Source organism: Giraffa tippelskirchi, chromosome 12, assembly GCF_054371585.1.
Source record: "Giraffa tippelskirchi isolate mGirTip1 chromosome 12, T2T-mGirTip1v1.2.pri, whole genome shotgun sequence".
Taxonomy (NCBI): Eukaryota; Metazoa; Chordata; class Mammalia; order Artiodactyla; family Giraffidae; genus Giraffa; species Giraffa tippelskirchi.
Window position 1 is genome coordinate 20,546,299 of NC_137286.1, and position 19,820 is coordinate 20,566,118.

Below are 19,820 nucleotides of genomic sequence, written 5' to 3' on the forward strand. Positions count from 1 at the left end.
TTCTTAATATGCTTCTAAGCTTGCAGTTTCTGTAAGAGAGATTTTTTTCCCTTCATATGCCTAGTGCATTTAAAGTAGTAAAAGATTAGTTATTTATTTTTCTATGAATTCTAGGAATATTTAATTTATATAAGCACTTGTTCATCTCTAAAAACCAATCAGAACAGAGTTCCTTAAATTTATTATACACTGTAATCTAATTTATTAATACCCTCCAGAAGTAAGAAAATATTTCACATTCACACACAAGAGGTAAAGGATTTTCTGAATTACAAACACACAGCTTTTAGCCCAGTTGTACAACTTCAACTGCAGGTCAAAAATAAACCCAGAAAGTCAAAAGTTCATCAGTCTAGATTTCAAGAGCCATTCATTACTCTTCCCAATGGTCACCAAATATTTTTCAACTGATTTGAGCTCACAAGTAGGAAAAGATCCCAACAGATCAAACCCTCACTCTTCAGAGACTAGATCTCCACCATCCATTTGACAAAGATCACCAAGGGTCAGGCCATAAAACCAAATTCCCAACCACTACTGCCACCAATGGGGAATGACTTTACTGACCGTGAAGAATTGATGCTTTTGAAGTGTGGTGTTGGCGAAGACTTTTGAGGGTCCCTTGGACTGCAAGGAGATCTAACCAGTCCATCCTAAAGGAAATCAGTCCTGAATATTCATTGGAAGGACTGATGCTGAAGCTGAAACTCCAATACTTTGGCCACCTGATGCGAAGAACTGACTCATTTGAAAAGACCCTGATGCTGGGAAACATTGAAGGCGGGAGGAGAAGGGGATGACAGAGGATGAGATGGTTGGATGGCATCACCGACTCAACAGACATGAGTTTGAGTAAACTCCGGGAGTTGGTGATGGACAGGGAGGCCTAGTGTGCTGCAGTCAATGGGGTCGCAAAGAGTCGGACACAACTGAGCGACTGAACTGACTGACTGACTGACCAACCATGCAGGAACCGGAAAAAGCAAAAACACAAAATCAAGAGAGAGAGAAATCTGAAGAAGCAGAGCATCTGCAAAAGCTAAACTTCTATTGCTGCTTGACATTTACTCCAGGGGGCAAGAAAAGAATGCTTGAGCATAAGCATCTCCAGAGGTGACTTCAAAGAAGCAGCCCTTTCAGCTGAGTGCACTTGGGCATTTCAATGGAGGATCTCCAAAACTGTTACAAGAATCATTTTCAAAAAGGTAAAATCACAATTCTCATGCAATAGGAGCACTTGCCAATGATTTTTTAACTCATGAAAAATAAGAGAAACAGTAAACTCTTTGAAAGAGGAGAGAGAGAGAGCAATTCAGTGAGGATTCAGAAAGGTAGGCAGAAAGAAAGAGACAAAAAGGAATGTAAAGATAAAATTGCTGAGTTAGATACAAAACTGCTTTACATCTAACAGAGTCATAAACTATATCCCTTGGGGGAGTGCCTATTCCATGAAACAGAAATTATTTTCATCTCTACCAGACAAAAATCTGTATATTAATTTCAGCCACTACAGACTTATAGAATACTTCAGTCAATAAAAAGTCAAGCCCAGCCCTGCACAGAGAAAGCATCCAATAATCCCTTTGTCATAGTCCAACTTTGGGATCATTTTTTTCTAAGAGTTCAAGAATTTCTACCATATCTCAATATATCCTTTTTTACGCACCCTACTGAAATCTGGGGAGCCCTTTCAGAGTACAGATTTAGATCTTTTTTCAAATCAGGGACAGTTAGCCTACAATGCTGTGTGCAGCTATTGGGAGGAGGGTATGAGGATGGAGATTGTTCTTAAAATAAGCAGAAACGAGTGAAAATTGAACAGTTTGACTAGAAAGGATAAACCATGCCATGTTTAGCTTGAAATAAGCAAAGTGCTCACGTCTAGACTCCCAGCTTCACTGCCAAATCTCAGGCTGGCATTAGAACCAAGTTGTCCTCTCTACCATTTGTTCATCACTCAGTGAACTTGTTTACCTGGGTTCTTTAGTTATATTTTGTTATCCTTCAGAGGGTAGGATATTTATAGAATGGGTCAAGTCCAAAGCCATATTGAGTCAGAATAGAACTTGGTAAAATGAGAGGAAAGTTAGAACTTAGGTTTCTACAGAATGAAGAAGGCTGTTTGGATTTTTTTTTTCTTTTTTGCTTTTGGTTTTTCTCACATCTGCTGCAAAAAAATGAACCCGGGGGCTACCCTGCAATGGGACCCTCTCCTAAGGATGCCTTAAAACAGCACTTCTGTAGGCCTTAGGTCAAATTGTTCTCCTCTCTGACTTTAGTAGTCTAACTTGGGTGTCTTTTCTTTCCTTTTTACCCACTGTGTACATGAGTTTAGAAGACAGACATCAGCTAGGACTCTGGGCTATGTTTTAGGGGTTGTGGTTCTTAGCATGCTTGTTAAAGTTTACCTCAATCGCTTAAGTCTGACTGCTGGATAAGAAAAACATTTTTGTGGCATATTGTGATACAGCTCAGCTCCCAAGGAAAGTAAATTTAAGTTTAGAATTAAACCTCCAGCTATTTACAGTTTATCTGTACCTGAATTTATCTTTTACATATCACCTTTGCAATCTGGTGCAGAGTTGGGAGACTGATTACTAATGATACCCTACTTAAGATAATGGGCCTGGCTTTATAGAGGTGGAGAATGACACATCCTTTAAGATTACATAAGGCAGCTCTAATGGCCCTAAAAGATTTTACTGCTTCAAAAGAAGAGACAAACTGAAAGCATTGTCAATATCATTAGAACCTTGCAATGGGTTTGAAGATTTTCCTGTCTTGTTCCTATTTGATATCCATAATTATTCAAAGATGCAATAAGAAAACAAACCTTACTAAATATTTAAATGGTAGCTTGAGTCTACTTCTTTTCCTTTACAAACAAAAAACACTGCTTGCTTTTACTTTTACTGACTTATAACTTTAATATCATTTCACTGTTTTATAAAAATACAAAAACATAAGGAAGGATATAAAAGTTATCCATAGTCTCTGTAACTAGAAGTAACCTCTGTTAGCATTTTGCTGAATTCATACATATATGCATAAAGCTAATGAGTTCAGTCATATCTATATATTCATTTTACTAAATGATTTAGACAATGTAGAGCTAGTTTTTAAGTAACACGAACTTTTTTCAAGACTCTATTTGAATTTATATTTTTTCTAATTACAAAATCCAAAAGTAGCATAAGTTTTAGTTTAACATTCCTTTATTTCCCGATTCTTGCTAGTACTGCCCAAGATTAAGTGCCTAAAATATTATAAAATTGTTTTTCATTCTGTATTCACTTTAAATTTTTATTCTTATATTTCATTTGGGTAACAATTTAAAATAATTACTTGGGCTTCACTCTATACATATATCTGACATTAGTGCTCTCATCCTGGTCCTTTAGGACAATCTAATTTTTTTTTAATTGACGTATAGTTGATTTACAATGTTGTGCTAGTTTCTGGTATATAGCAAAGTGATTCAGTTATACACATACATATTTTTCCTATTCTTTTCCATTATGGTTTATTATAGGATACTGAATACAGTTCTCTGTGCTGTACAGTAGGACCTTGTGGTTTATCTAATATTTTATATATAGTAGTTTATATCTACTAATCCCAAACTCCTCATTTATCCCTCTCCACCCCTCTGGGCTTCCCTGGTGGCTCAGATGGTAAAGAATCTGCCTGCAATGTGAGAGACCCAGGTTAGACTCCTGGGTCAGGAAGATCCCCTGGAGAAGGGAATGGCAACCCACTCCAGTATTCTTGACTGGAGAATTCCATGGACAGAGGATCCTGGCGGACTACAGTCCATGGGGTAGCAAAGAGTTGGACATGACTGAGCAACTAACACTAACACCACCCCTTTACCCCTTTGGTGACCATAAGTTTGTTTTCTATGTCTAAGAGTCTGTTTCTCTTTTGTCATTAAGTTCATTTGGGGGATTCCCTGGGGGTCCAGTGGTTAGGACTCCCTGCTTTCACGGCCGAGGGCATGGGTTTGATCCCTGGTCAGGGAACTAAGATCCCACAAACAGCCAAAAAATAAAAATTTAAAAACAATTTTTGAGTCATATATAAAATAATCTATTTTATTTTCTTATCCTTAGAAGTATCTTTCATTTTTCTAGATTAATAACTTTGTTTTTCTACTGGAAATTCACATTTTCACCAGCATATACCTGATTTTTTTTTATTTTCCTTGAAACATTTTCCTCAATCCATAGTGTCAGTTATTTTTTTCATATCCAGAAACTTTTCTTTACATACTTTGATTATACACTTATTTATACATTCTATTCATTTAGTCTCATCTTCAAGGATGCCAGTTATTCACACCTTCATGTTCCATTCCCCAAATCTATCATTTTACATTTTCTTCTGCATTATAAAATAGATTCTACTTAACTATCCCCAAGTAGATTTTAATTCTGCAGAGGAGTTTTAATTTTTATGGATTCTTTTCTTAACATTGGTAGCTCTTTTTTTCACTCTTTATCCACTCTCTCTTCAAATACTCTTTCACAGATACCCTTCTTTTTGCCTTTTAGTAACTCAAAGCAGGTATATTTTAAATTTCCTTCTTTTACTATGATGACGTTTCACACATACTTTTTTTTTTACACACCCAGTTTGCTCCAAAAGCAATTGAGAATGTATCCCTCCCCTCTTCCCCAAGAGTTTTATATATTTATTTATTTTTGGCTGTGCTGGTTCTTCCTTGATGCACAGACTGCTCTCTAGTTGTGGTGCACGGGCTTCTCATTGCACTGGCTTCTCTTGTTGTGGAGCATGGACTCTAGGGTACACAGGCTTCAGCAGTTGCAGCTCGCAGGCACTAGAGCACCAGCTCAGTAGCTGTGGCTCACGGGTTTAGTTGCTTTATGGCAGGTGGGATCTTCCTAGTCTGGGCATCAAACCCATGTCTCCATGTCTAGTTGGTGATCATGAAACATTAGAAACCTCTGTATATGTTTGGGGTTTTTAGGTCACTTTTTAGGAAGCTATTTAAGATGAAGGAGTATAAAAGAAGATAAAATAATATCAAAAGTATGCATAATTCATTATATTTTAGTCCATCCTGGGTAATTTTATCAAACAAAATGTATAGCTCTTTCTATTTCTGTAGGCTGTTTCTTGTAATTTTTGAAATTAAAATAATGGCCAGTTGACTCAACACTGCACCAGAAGTTAGGGACCAAGTCCTAGTGAGCGTGGGTGTCCTCAACATTTGAGACTGTCGGGACTCACAGAATCTCTGCTTAGTGAGACAGTATACCAACCTTTGGGCTGTGACTGAGTAATCCTTTGTGTGGTGAACAAGGTCACCAATAATGATCACAAAGGTCAACAGTGATAGAAAAAAAACTGTTGTGGATAAGTTCAGTTGTTAACCTCTCCCTGATAGGGTGAGTTGCTAAGGGGTGAGCTCAAACTTCTGTTTGAGACTTCCCTTAAGTCTTAACCTTGATAGAATTTCCATTCTCTCCTCCAAGCATCCTCTGTCTCTAAGTTGCATCATGAATATGGTAGATGAAGGAAAAAAATTTTCTGGAATTAATATAGACAGAATATTTTGTATTTCTTACTATACTTCTTACTTATGCACAAGTGCATGACTAACAAGCAGAAGTTCTAAATAGAGATTCTGAGGGATTGATGAGCTGTTTACTTTCTCATGTCATCAATTATCATGGCCAATAAATCAATCGCACTGATTGGCTCCCTACAGCACTGTGTAGGATGCATTTCTTCATCCATTGATATACTGCCATTTACTGTTACTCTTTAATGATCATTATCTGGCCAGGTTCCAGTACCCAGTGAATCGGCAATGCTTCAAAAGTCAACTAGACTAAAATCTTTCTGCTTTTGTATTTTTAAAGTATCAGTTCATTCACTTAACTAACATCAACTAACTACCTTGTCTAACTTTTACTTCAAGCACTGTTCTAGACTTGTGGGGATTATATCATAGTCCTCGCTTTCATGACAGTATGTGAATAATTATCATTTGAGCTAGTGTTTACAAAACACTGCACAAGAAACACAGTAAAATGTCACAGAGATACAAAAGTAGGAATAAGTGCTTTCCTCTGAGATTAGAGAACATTTCATAGAGGACTTAGTATGTGAGTTTATCTATAAGAGTAAGTATAGATGACATTAAGAGGTGATGGAAGGATGCTCCTAGGAAATAGAGTAGCATGAAAATGTATATGGGTATTTTTTTTTAAAAAGGCAAGTAGCACAATTTGAGTGGTAGGGTAACTAAAGGCAGATAGAATAAGATGTAATTTTGGAAATGTAGGTTTGAAATAAGTCAGGAGACACTTTGAGTGAATGCCAGCTTAAAATGTTCAAATATCCTTTTGCAATCCCTCCAGAAAATAAAATAAATTTTGAAATTTTATTTAAATTCTATTTGCCAATTATTCTATCTGAAAGAATTGCTCGTTTGCAAGGGAAATGTTTTCAAAATCTACAGATTAAATGTCCTAAAATATCAATTGAGTGTTTTTGTTAATAAATTGAAATTTCTCCGGTTTCACTAAGTACATTATATGTTAGAGAGCGACACCTAATGGTAACATGTTATTTTACAGCCAGTTCTATGATTCAGGAGGAATGATAATTAAAAGGATAGAAAGGGGTAAGGCAAGCTCTCCCAGAAGAGAGACTTCTCTGGACTACAGTAAGGGCTATGATGACCCTAATGGCAGTAAGAAGAGATGGCAGGTGTGTGCGAAGGGCCCCATATTTCCTGAATTACTAAGTTCTAATGGAACACAAATTATCAGTCAGCATTTGGGATCCTCCATGCTTGTGTTCTCTGCATCCGCCAGATGATAACAAGCCTAAAGTATTTTTATCTAAGGATAGTATAAGAGTGAAAATGTACATCTGTCTAATACTAGGTTCTTCAGATCCCCGGGAATTATAATGCATGATGCTTTCAAATCATGGTGCTGGAGAAGACTCTTGAGAGTCCCTTGAACAGAAAGCAGATCAAACCAGCCAATCCTAAAGGAAATCAACCCTGAATATTCATTGGAAGGACTGATGTTGAAGCTGAAGCTACACTATTATGGTCACCTGATGCAAAGGGCCAACTCATTGGAAAAGACCCTGATGCTGGGAAGGATTGAGGATAAGAGGAAAAGGGGGATGACAGAGGATGAGATGGTTGGATGGCATCACTGACTCAACGGACATCAGTTTGAGCAAACTCTGGGAGATAAAGGACAGGAAAGCCTGGCGTGCTGCAGTCCATAGATTTGCAAAGAGCTGGACACAACTTAGCAATTCAACACAGCACATCAAAAAGACAAACCCCAAATGTCCAAATGTTTGTCTAACATCACACATAACAAAAATGTATAAGAATGGTCACACATTCTATCACTTGTGTCTTTCTGAAAAAAGGAGGTAACATCACAAAGTATCATAAAATGCCTTCAACCCCCAGAAGTTACTCTTCCACTACTTCCATTTCAAATCCCAGGGCAGCATCTGCCTATCCATGGTCATGACTTTATGCTGGAGGACCTTCTCCTTTGCTTACATCTTGTAAACGGAGTGGGGGATGACCCAGGCTAGGATACACTCCCCAAGCACATGGTGTGTGGGGACAAATACAACCCATTAAAAAGTCACACAATGACTATGATAACCTCCAATGCACACATTCTCTTGATCCCCCTTCTAAGACTGGCAAGCTTAGAAAAAAATGTTCAGTTGTTAGATGAACAGAAAACTATTTCTCACTTACTCTCTGCCTATGTTTAGTATGAAGATCTGCCATCTCTCTGATTGACTGGGACTCTGGGTTGCAATCCATAAATCCTGGACTGGAAAAGAAAAAGCAAAAGTTAGCACAGAGCACCTAGGTCATTTTAGGTTCTCAGTTTGCATTCTACTCACATCTTCAAGCAGTACAAAAAAAAAGAAAACTAAAATAATCCTCTTTGCTTATATGATTCTAACTGGGTACACTTCATTTCAGCTTTTAGCTCAGGTTTTATCATTTTAGCTTGCACCATGACTTTGAATTACATTTCTGTTAGAATGTAAGTTTGTGGATACCATTTTCCAAAATGACATTAATTTAATGCCAAGTATCGGGCTGTTATGTGCTCTCACAGAATTATGTACAAGGAAATGGCTGACAAAAAAGAAGCAACCTTTGTTTCCAATATCAAGTGTTTGTTTTTCCTCTACATATGCATTCTAAGATAATATTCTTATGCACATTAGGTTCACTCTAGTCTCTTAGCTTGACTCAGCAAGATTTATATTATATAATGCCCAAAATAGACATCAAACATTTTCAATTCCTATTCTTATTTACACTGTAATCTCCCAAGAACTTATGAAACATTGGAGGAAGGGAAGGATGTTCAAATATACAAGGACCATCCTAAGTCATGAACACTGGCTGGCAATGCAGATGGAAGTATTATCATTATTGAATCTGGAGGGATTTGATGAGAGTAATCAGAGTATATAGGTGCCAACCGCCTTTCCCAGCCCCCAGAGGCAGAGGTAACTAGTATGGATGGAGGGACCTGATGTTTCCTAAGGTGGCCCTGCATGTTAATGGCTCTGCCAGGACAGGCTCCTTGGTGGGTTGTAAAGAAAAGAGCAGGCGGAATAAGTGTTCCCAGAAGGATGCTGACCAGTCAACCAGGAGAGGGTTCTTTCCAGCTGGTTGGAAGCCTGCCTCTGTGACAAGAATAATCCTAAAGCGACTGATTCTCCCTTCATCTCTCCTGCTTCCCCCACCTCTAGCAGAATAATGTTCCCAGAGAGAATCACAAAAAGATAGTGATGCCTCCTGTCCACAAGCTTATTAATTTACTTTTGCAAGAACACCCCAAGCCCAATTTTCATTCTCCTCTAAAACCACAGCTTGGGGGCTTCTCTGGTGGCTCAGTGGTAAAGAATCTGCCGGCTAATGCAAGCGACACGGGTTCGATCTCTGGTCTGGGAAGATCCCACATGCTGCAGGACAACTAAGCCCATGCACTACAACTACGGAGCCTGTGCTCTAGAACCTGGGAGCCACAACCACTGAGCCCACGTGCCACAACTACTGAAGCCCGAGCACTGTAGAGCCTGTGCTCTGCAATAAAAGGAGCCATCGTGATGAGAAGCACGTGCACCATAGCTAGAGACAAGCCCACACAGCAGTGAAGACCCAGCACAGCCAAAACTAAATAAAATTATAAAAAAAAAAAAAAAACAACTCACAACTTGGGCAATATCCCTTGTAAAATTAGCTAACAAACAGCTACATAAAGTCTGTACCACAAGAGTGCCACTCACATACAAGAACTTCTCAACTTTTCTTGGCCATGTTGCGGTGCATGAATTTCTTTAAACAATATATATTAGTAACTTATTTTTAAATGAAATCTGAACTTTTCTGTCTTTTGATGAATGAAGTTAACCTATTCACATCTTGCATGAAAGTAAATATGCATGCCTTACCCCTTTTGTTGATTTTAGGTTTACTCTTTATTATTCTTTATTGTTGTGGATCCATCTGTTCACAGTGGTCTCCAAACACATACTCTAGAGTAGCACCATCCGACAGAACGTTCTGTGGGGAGGCAATGTTCTCAGTCTCTGCCACCCAATTCAGTTACCTGTAGCCATGAATGGCTATCGTGCACTTGATACGTGGTTACTGCAACTGAGGAACTGAAATTGTTATATAAAGTAATCTTGGTTAATTTAAATGGTCACATGTGGCCCGTGGCTACTGCAGTGAACAGTGTAACCTAGAAGCTTTGTCAGCTTGGTAAACGAGGAGAGGAGGGTCCCCACTTGACAGGCAGAAGCCAGCAGCATGAGTCTAGCCTGCTTCGCCAGTGATTCCAGAGCAAAGGCGGGTCCAGGTAGTAGAGAGGAGAAGAAAAACTCCATCTTCAAGGGGCTCTGGGTCAGCTCTCCAGATATCTTTTTTTCTCTCTGCAGACTCCTGCCATCAAGAGCACTAAAATGTATCATCTCCAGGACTCTGTCTCCATGACACCGGGAAGCCCTCTGGTTAAGGGATCTCTGCCTGATGTCTTACTGAAGATGGTGGGTAGACAGTCCCCTTCCTCAAGCATACTTGACTTCCTGCTCTGCTTCTGGCCCTGGACTCAGAACTGTGGCTCTCCAAGTTAAAGAGAATGTAGGATTGGGGAGTTCATTGGGAACCACACACAGCAAATAGGCTGGCTCCTTTTCAAGAGGACCCAGAGGCGTCCACTTGCTGGACCCTGAAAAAGCTGCAAAACATCTCTCATTTCACTGTAGGCTTTGAGGAGGGACCAGCCCTCACTGTTTCTGTCTCTCAACTCTCCACCAGCATCCTAGGTGTTCTCTCAAGCTTCCTCCTGTAGTTGTTATCTGTTCCAGTAGGAAATGGGAATGGGGGCTCTCAAGCCTGTCATATTCCTAGAATCTCCTCCAGCAAATTCTCTGCCAAAGTGTTACATCTTTATCCTAACTACTTTCCAACTGAATAACTGAGGAGTTGGAAATACTAGACCATTTCAGCCTGGGTCCCAGAGGCCTGTTCACCTATGGTTGGACGGAGCTTTTCTGAAACTTAAGTTTCCCTACATTCCACCGAAGGCAATCTTTCCCTGCTGAACATGCTCTGTCCTCTGTGGCAGCTCCCCTCCTGACCTCTCCTTCATTTTTTTTCTTTTTGGAATGTATCTCATTCATTATTAACATTTTAGAACTACAGGAGACTAAAGCCTAAGTCCCCAAATTTACACAGGTGAGGTAAAAGAGTCACAAGGAAGGACAAATAGAAAGCCTGTAGGCTGTCACATTCCCTTCCTCTCCGACACCATCAACTGTAGAAACCTTCCCTACTGGCCTCCAAATCTTCCTCAACAGAATACTCCAGGCAGCCTCTTCATATTTAATCGTCAATGTGATTGGCATCATACAGTAAGCCCATTTGCTGATCCAGTGTTAAGTGATGTTAGAATTAAGACTGAGACCTGAACTCAGGTCCCCTGTTTCTCAGGCCACTCGCCTCTCCACCGCCTCACCATGCTGTGCTTATGGCCAAATGTCATGTTTCCATGCTTCACAACCTCCCAGCCACATTTCATTAAAGTGAAAGGGAAGTCGCTCAGTCGTGTCTGACTCTTTGCGACCCCGTGGACAGTAGCCTACCAGACTCCTCCATCCATGGGATTTTCCAGGCAAAAGTACTGGAGTGGGGTGCCATTTCCTTCTCCAACATTTCATTAAGGGCTAAGTTTTCCAGAAAACACCTAATCATGCTTTTGTCTTTTAACTTATTCTTCTTAAAGAAGGAAAACATCAATGGGTTAAAAAAAAATCAAAATTTGGGAATAGCAGGTGCAAACTTCAATATATAGAATGGATAAATAACAAGGTCCTACTGTGTAGCACAGGGAAATATATTCAATGTCTTGTAATGATCCATAATGGAAAAGAATTTTTACAACACCAAAAAAAATCAAAGCAATATAAAAGAATAGTCTGAGAAGTCACGCTCCCACCCTGTCACCACCTACACCATCCCTCCACTTTTATCAGTTGCTCGTTTATCCTTCCAGGGTTTCTTTGTGCAAATACAAGCAAATCAAATATATATTCTTATTTTCTGCCCTGGTTATACACAAAAGGTAGCATATTATATACAATTTTAGCACCTTGCCTTTTTTAATTTAATATATTCTAGAAATGGATCTTCCTCATTTTTCAGCAGATACAAGATCATGTAACCTTTGACATTTAGCTCCTTCAAACAGGATCCAATGTGCAATACACACCTTCTTAAGTCCTGCTTTTGTCCTCTCTGAAATGCAATGCCACTGGACAGTTAATGTCTAAGTGGCCCTTTCTGCATAACCTTGAAGATCATTCCTGATTCCTCCTCATTAGGTGAAGTTTTTTCTATTATCCAGTAGTATGGCCAACACTTGTATTTTAAAATAAACTTAATTAAAGCCACCACTCTTTTGAGAGACATTTTCTTTTAAGGCATGGAGATACACACAAATCATCATAATGGCATTGACAAGAATTCAGAATTCTGGAGTCACCGAGTAGAAACCTGGAGGCTTCAGAATTGATTTTGTTAATAAAAGTGGAGGCCTAGTTATTACACATCTGCTCCTAAAATTGCTCTCAGTTCCACGTGCAAAAAGCCCTCAGCTTCCCTGGCTTGTAGGCCCCTGGTAGAGCCCTTTAGATCTGTGGGACTGCTCCAAAATTAACCCACCAGACTGAGCACTGATTAAATGGGCCCCAAAGTATCCACCCATACTCTTTTGTCAATTGCCCTGTGTGTACCTGGTCATTAGAAGACAGAGTAGAGTCTGTGGTCCATGTAGCCTCTTGTACTTGGATCTTTATTACCTTCTACGTATGAACAAATCACTTACGCATTTTTTAGTGCCTTTGAATTGTCCTGATAATACAAAATGACCCCTCCCTAGAAAGCCAGCATCTCTCTGAGAGAATAAATGTTGGGGATATTATACAAAGCAAAGAAACAGATTTAAGGAGACATATCCTACATACCCTCATTTCCTTCCCAACACTTCTTAGACAGCCAATTTCTTTTAACAAAGGCTAAGAAAATAATAGAGGAGCCTGGTGGGCTACAGTCTCATGGTTGCAAAGAGTCGGACACGACTGAAGTGACTTATTGGACACGACTCCATATGGATGGAGACAGAGAATAACAAGCCCTTGTAGCTTGGGTTCTTGATGCCAGATAAGCAGAGACGTCACACAGAGACTGTTTTGCCTCTTTCCTACCACTGCTCCCAGGAGGCCCAGTGGTAAAGAATCCACCTGCCAATGTAGGAGACACAAGTGATGCAGGTTCAATCTCTGGGTCGGGAAGATCCCCTGGAGTAGGAAATGGCAACCCACTCCTATATTCTTGCCTGGAAAACTCTACCGACAGAGGAGTCTGGCCGCTACAGTCTATGGGGTCACAAAGAGTCAGACACGACTGAGCATGCATGCACGCAATACCACTGCTCCCCAGAAAGAGACAATGTGGGGGCTCTGTGAGGAGAGCATGCCAGGCATCCAGCAGGGCCTCAGGATGGAGCAGACACCAGCAAGTCAGTCTAAACACTAGACAAGAACATTAGCCCTAACAGCACTAATTAGTAATTTATTTCTTCCTTGTGTAGCTGAGCACTTAATGATCTGAATCTTGGGAGGTAACTGAGTAATAGGTCACTGCTGGACAAGCCATCTTGACTTTAGAAGTTGCTATTGTTTTTTACATTACCCTCAAGTGCCATCATTAAGTTGTGAGCAAAACCAATTTTCCTAATCATCCCCAATCTCGCCACCCCTTCTTCACTAGAATAATAGCATCAACAGGCTTCACAAATTGGGCATCTGAGATTTAGTTGAATTAGTAACACCTCAAAGATCATTTATGGCTGCAGCAATCAGCCTCCAATTTCATCTAATTAGAGAGCAAGATTATTTCCCTAAATCCTCACTAATATTTTGAGTTGACAAACAATGGAGAAATCCTGATAAAGACAATAAATGAGTTTCATAAAGCCACTGCTTTCCTGTTCCCTCTTCAATAACCTGACCGCTATGCCCCGTGTGCAAATTTAAGTGTCGAGAACAGAACACATAAGCATTTGTCACAGCAGTCATCAGCCAAGAAAGCTCTGAAGAAACTGCCCTGAACCAGAAACATTTTAACTCTGGGGCTGCCATCCACCAGGAACAACGCTACTGCTTTTACGCTTAAATTCTTAAACAGTCAGGGGCAGAGACAAATCTTGCTTGATCCCCCATCATGACATTACTTAAGTATTTGCTAAAGCTAATTTCTCCCAATAAATTATAACTCATTTCTCTAAATTATTTCTCAAATACACTTGCGTGTGTGCTAAGTTTCTTCTGTCCCATCTGACTCTGTGCGACCCTATGGACTATAGCCTGCCAGGCTCCTCTGTCCATGGAATTCTCCAGGCAGAAATACTGGAGTGGGTTGCCATGCCCTCCTCCACTCAAAGACACTGCTGCTGCTGCTGCTAAGTCGCTTTAGTCGTGTCCGACTCTGTGCGACCCCATAGACAGCAGCCCACCAGGCTCCTTCGTCCCTGGGATTCTCCAGGCAAGAATATTGGAGTGGGTTGCCATTTCCTTCTCCAGTGCATGAGAGTGAAAAGTGAAAGTGAAGTCGCTCAGTCGTGTCTGACTCTTCGCGACCCCATGGGCTGTAGCCTACCAGGCTCCTCTGTCCAGCACTTAAAAAGATGAGGATGTGGAAATCTGATCAAGCCTGCTCTAGTTTGGTAAATAACAACTTTTTCCATCTGAGACATCTGTAGGCTATGTCTATTTTGAGCACATGTGCTGCATGCCAAGTCGCTTCAGTCGTGTCTAACTCTTTGCGACCCTATGGACTGTAGCCCACCAGGTTCCGCTGTCCATGGGATTCTCCAGGTGAAAATCCTGGAGTGGGTTGCCATCTCCATCTCCAGGGGACCTTCCCGACCCAGAGATTGAACTCACATCTCTTATGTCTTCTGCACTGGCAGGCAGCTTCCACTTTATCACTAGTGCCAACTGGGAAGCTTGAGCACATGTGAGGATATTAAAATTAATTTAAAATTGGATGCAGTGTTGGCAACTATGCCCCATGGGTAACAAGATGAGAAATTATATAGCAGATGCACAGAACAGAGGGTAGAGAAGAACTGAATGAAGAGGAGGAAATAAATAGAAGACAGCAAAGAAGAGAAGGATTAAAGGGGGAGAGAGACCCTGCTGAGGCTGTCTTGACAAAGAGCGTGTGAGCACTTGTGGACTCCACAAGGGGGTCTGGTAGGTCAGGACCTGGGCTGGCTGACAGAGTCCTATAAATGTGTCTGGCTTTGTCCCAAAGCTCTTAATGCACAGGGACCCTGGCAGGGTCATTCTATACCTCGACTTACTTGGCAACATTATTCTGGAAGATAAAGGGAGAGACTGTATTGGGGAAGCAATAAGAAAAGCGGTGTCCAGTGGGATACTGGGGAATCTGGGTTTCTTCTTCCTCAACAGAAGCTCAGGCTGGGTCCCTTAACATTTGTCCTCAGCTGTATTAAATGCGTCACCCACTTCTGCCATTCGAAATCAAAGGAATGCAATGGGCAGAGTTTGCAACTTGCTTTCAGGAAACTTAAATGTCTAGTCATTTATTTTAAAGCTAATGACTCCCTTTCAGGTGTGCAAACTTACATTTCCTAGAAATCTGGAAAGCCACCTAAACCTCTTGATTTTCTGAGGACCAATATTATAGCTTATTAAGGCAAATGTCAACAAAGCAGAGAGCGCCTGCCCATTGTTTTCCCACTCTCCATAAGAGCAAACAGCACTCCCGTGGGAGTCTGGAGACCTGTTTATTTTTCAACTGACAAAGGTGAAAGCTATTAAGTGGTGGAGCCAGCTCTAAGCTCCATTGTATCAGACTCCATCATGTCCCACGCTTGCTCCCTGACCTCTAAACCACACATCAGTCAGTCCTTTGTACCCTGATTAATAACCGAATATTTTTCAGACTTCACAGATATCTGAGAAATGCCAAGATGCTAAAGAACAAGTCAAAGGGTCCCACCTTCTGCTGATGGCTGCCTGCCTTGTGTGAAGTCATCCTCAACTTTGTGGAACTGAGGACCCTTTTAATAGCTAATATTTACTAAGCACTAAGTAAGCTGTGTGCTATGTTCTGAACACTGCCTGTGTATCAACTCATTTATCATTCACAACTACTCTGAGAAGTAGTCGTCCCATTTTGCAGATAAGGAGACTGATTCCTAGAAAGGGTAAGGGGTCCAAGACCTCACCACAAGTGGGTGGGGGTGCCCAAGTATAGACTGTGGTTTCAAATTTTACCTCCTTCTGTAAGACCTAGCCATCATCTGCCTGTCTTCTCTCTCTTCTTTTACACACACACACACCTTTTTAACATAAAGGAATTATACCCACGATACAGCTCTATAATAAACAATAGATCTTGAAGCTCTTTCAATGTCTATGCATATTGATATGTCATTCTTCTAAGAGATGTGCATAGTCAAATGTCACCTTGTCTGAGGGTGTTCCTGGCCGTCTTTATAAAATAGCACTCTCCCCACCTCTGTCATTCTCATTCCTTATTTTCTTCTCAGCTTTTGTTAACACAGACACATATTTATTTGTTTACCATCTATCTCCCTCCACCAAAAGGTAAGCTTTATGAGACAGAACTTCCTTTTTTTTACTGGTATATTCCCAGTCTATACAGCAGTGCTGGCACCTCAGAGACACTCAAAACATCTCTTGAATGAATACTGTTGAGATCACCCTTCAAAAAGACATTATCAATTTACATAATCACAATAGTGTATGCGAGCCCACTAACCCACACACTTGCTAACACTGCCCATTGTAGGATTTTCAGATTTTTGTTAATCCAAAAGCTCATTTTAATCTACATTCCCTGAGACCTTGTGGAGTCAATTACCTGTTCAAATACATTTTTCCCTTTGGCAGTTGGACCTGATTCCTTCTTATCTATTTATAGGAGCTCTTTATACATACTGGGCATCAATCCTCTGTATTTTATGAGCTGAAAATGTTGTATCCTCTCCTGTCTCTCCCGGGCCACTGGTTAGGCATGGAAGGGAAGCTTTGACTGACTCCTCAGGGAGCCCTGTCACTGGGTAGAGACCAGAAGTTCTATGGACTAAACCTCCTCGTGAGCTGGCTTGTTTCAGATGACCTGGGCCTTTCCAGAACCATTCAGTCAGCAGCTACCATTCCCTGAACCCTACTCTGAATAAAAAAAAAAAAAGATTCCCAGGATTGTGCTTCCTGCCAGGCCTTGCAAGAGAGCACTGTATTGAATCAGCTGCCATCCAACATCATGGGGTCGAGATTAAACATTGAAGGAATATTGTTGGAGGACACGCTGCCCATCTAGGCCTTTATATATTCTCTCCAGTCTAATTATCTGAGAACTGAATTCTTGGCCTCTGCTTTCCTGAAGTCACTTTAGCTGACCTCCACTTATCCGGCTAGCTGGTTAACAGCTGTTCCTGATTCTCTCTGAAAATGAACCGAGGAGAGCCCAGGGCCAGCTGAATGCTAGCAGCTAACAAATCCAAGCATTTCTGTTTTGCCCGGTTATTTGCTTGCCCAGATTCCGTTGTGTTTTTTTTCTCAAATCTATTTATACTATTTAATTTTGTTGTTATAATTCATAATTTGTATTATATAAAGTAATCAAAATGTAGGTGAACAGAGATTAGTTGTTCCTACGAAAACTTGGTTGATTGCTTTGGATACATCAGAAAATTAGGTGCTAAAAATTGGTATGAGATAACTATTAAAAAAAGGGGGGTGGGAGGGAATGTCCAAAAATGTAGAAATGTAGAAGCATTCTTCCTTCAGATCGGACTGTAAAGAAAAGGCCCAGGCTCTACATCAAAATACATCTCAGAAACTGCACCTTTCGTTATAATAAAATGAATATCATATGCATGATTTTTTTATAATTCTCTGCTTTCGTACACTTTTATAGTGACTGATCCTACTCACAGTGTACTCTGCGGATGGCAGCAGCAGCAGTAGAAGCTTATTACAAATGCAGGATATCAGGCCAGCCCCGGATTTACTGATTCAGGACCTACATTTTAAGAAGTTCCCCAGGTGACTGAGCACACTGCACTTTGAAAAGCACCTATCCACACGGTGGTTTCCCTCTGATTTTATAAGGGACACTAAAAATAAATTTATGCAGTTGAGGGCTTTTCTAGATACTAAATTCAGCCCATGTCAAAAATGTCTTTTTAAATTTAGGGATAGGAAAAGCTTCTTCCTTGCAGACAGTAATAATTACAATATCAACCTTAACTTCCTTTTCTGTTTGACCACAAGGAAGCGAAGCTCATAAACAGTTTTTACTCTGCTATGTCATCTGTTCTTGTTTTCTTATTTTAATTAGTATTTCTCCTAGTGGGGTAGCTTTTATTTACATTTTCTTATTTCATTGTTATATGTTTCTTAACATTTATTTACTTTATTGTTTTCCCTAACATCATTTATGGAGAAACATGAGGAGATTAAGAGATGGAGACACTCCTCAGTCTACCACTGAAGAGCTGAATGTAAACTGACCCCACCTACCTTCCTGACCTCAGCTCCTGCTCCCACCTACTCAGACATCAACCTCTTTCCTTTACTGAAAGATTGTTTTGTTTTTTTCTTGAACTCTTGATCTCTCAAAATTCAGCCCAAATTATATCTCCTTTTGTTAAGGTTTCCCCTAGTCATTCTGGAGCGAAAGTCCTTCCCCACTAAACTCCAAAAGCACTCTGTTGGTACCACCCACCCCACCCCACCCAACACAAATTCACAGTCAGGCTAATGTTGAGTCCTGCTGATGCGTCTTCAAGAGTACTTTGAGGGGAAGGAACATGTATCATCTGGGTACCTACCACACAGTAAATGCTATAAATGAATGAACAAATAAATGTCCAATGGAATGGATTAACTACATATGATGAGAGTTTCATTTGGTTTAAATTCTATTAAAAAAAAAAAAGATTTGACACAGGTAGCCACCAACCCGATCAGTAAAATAACACATTACTTTTACATTTTCTTCTTTACTTGTCATTTAAAGAAAGTCATAACCCAGAATTTGTTTGAGGGTCTGAAAATTGTACTCAAAATATGTAAGACAACATGTACAATGTCAACTTTCAGTCAAGCCAGTGGGTAATTAGGACGCATGGTAGGCTGGGTCAGATGTCTGTGTGCAATTTGGATGGGTGATAGAAAATATTTCCATCTTTACCCAAACCACACTGCTCACCCGGGGCTTCTGGAACCATTTCTAAAGACTTACAGACCTTTAGCCTTTTTAGGCCAAAAGCTCCCCATGGACTGGCTCCCAACGATCTGCAGGGGAACAAGGTAATGTTGACTTTGGTGGCTGAGAGACAGTGTAAAACAGCAGCAGAGAGACAGCCTGGCACACAGCCAGCCAAGAAAATGGGACATCTGTGTGTGAGCCAACACATCCCGCTGACCTTGAGCTGAAGGCATGAACCTTGGCAGTGATCATTAAAGGGCTCAGACTCCCTGAGCGGAGAACAAACTTCACTCCCCTGCAAGTGCAAGGAAGTAGCCCCTATCACGTTCACCAGCCTGGCACACACCGTCATCCACAAAGCCAGCTTTGTGATGAGGAAACATGCAGGACAGTAAAGTTCATCAATTCTCTCACCTTCTACTGAGATCAACTTTGTCTGACAGAAATGTAATGCAAGCTATGAATGTAATTTTAAATTTTCATAAAGTTTAAAAGAAATAAGTGAACTTAATTTTAATAATATGCTTAAAACAGTAATAATAAGCTATATTTAGCCCCACATACATAAACTGCTAGCATTTCAATATGTAATCTATAATTTTAAAATTATTAATGAGACAGTACATCCATTTTACATACTAGGTTTGTGACATACACCATCTCATTTTGGACTAGCCACATTTGAAGTATGCAATAGACACCACAGGCGGCTAGTGGTTACAATCCTGGACAGTACAGACTTTAGACACTGAAAATGCAAAAGTGGCAAAGCAAGCATTCATAAATGATGGGAAAGGTCCTGGCTTTGAAGACCAAGGTGCCGAGCTGCGTTCTACTCCTTGGCTTACAAGCTAGCTCTTGGCACAAAAGAGGCCATTTAACCTCTCTGAGCTGCTTCTCATTAGAAAAATGTTGATAAGTAATCTCTATCTTTCAAGTTGTT

The 19,820-nt window shown here is 40.4% G+C and overlaps 1 long non-coding RNA gene across 1 annotated transcript in view; it reads right to left on the reverse strand.

Moving 5' to 3' along the window:
* Positions 1 to 19,820, reverse strand: part of LOC145528813 (uncharacterized) — a 319,839-nt gene that overhangs the window by 289,707 nt on the left and 10,312 nt on the right. The window contains exon 2 of the long non-coding RNA XR_014070717.1: positions 7,775 to 7,853. This is a non-coding gene — a long non-coding RNA (uncharacterized LOC145528813). The remainder of the gene's footprint in view (positions 1 to 7,774; positions 7,854 to 19,820) is intronic.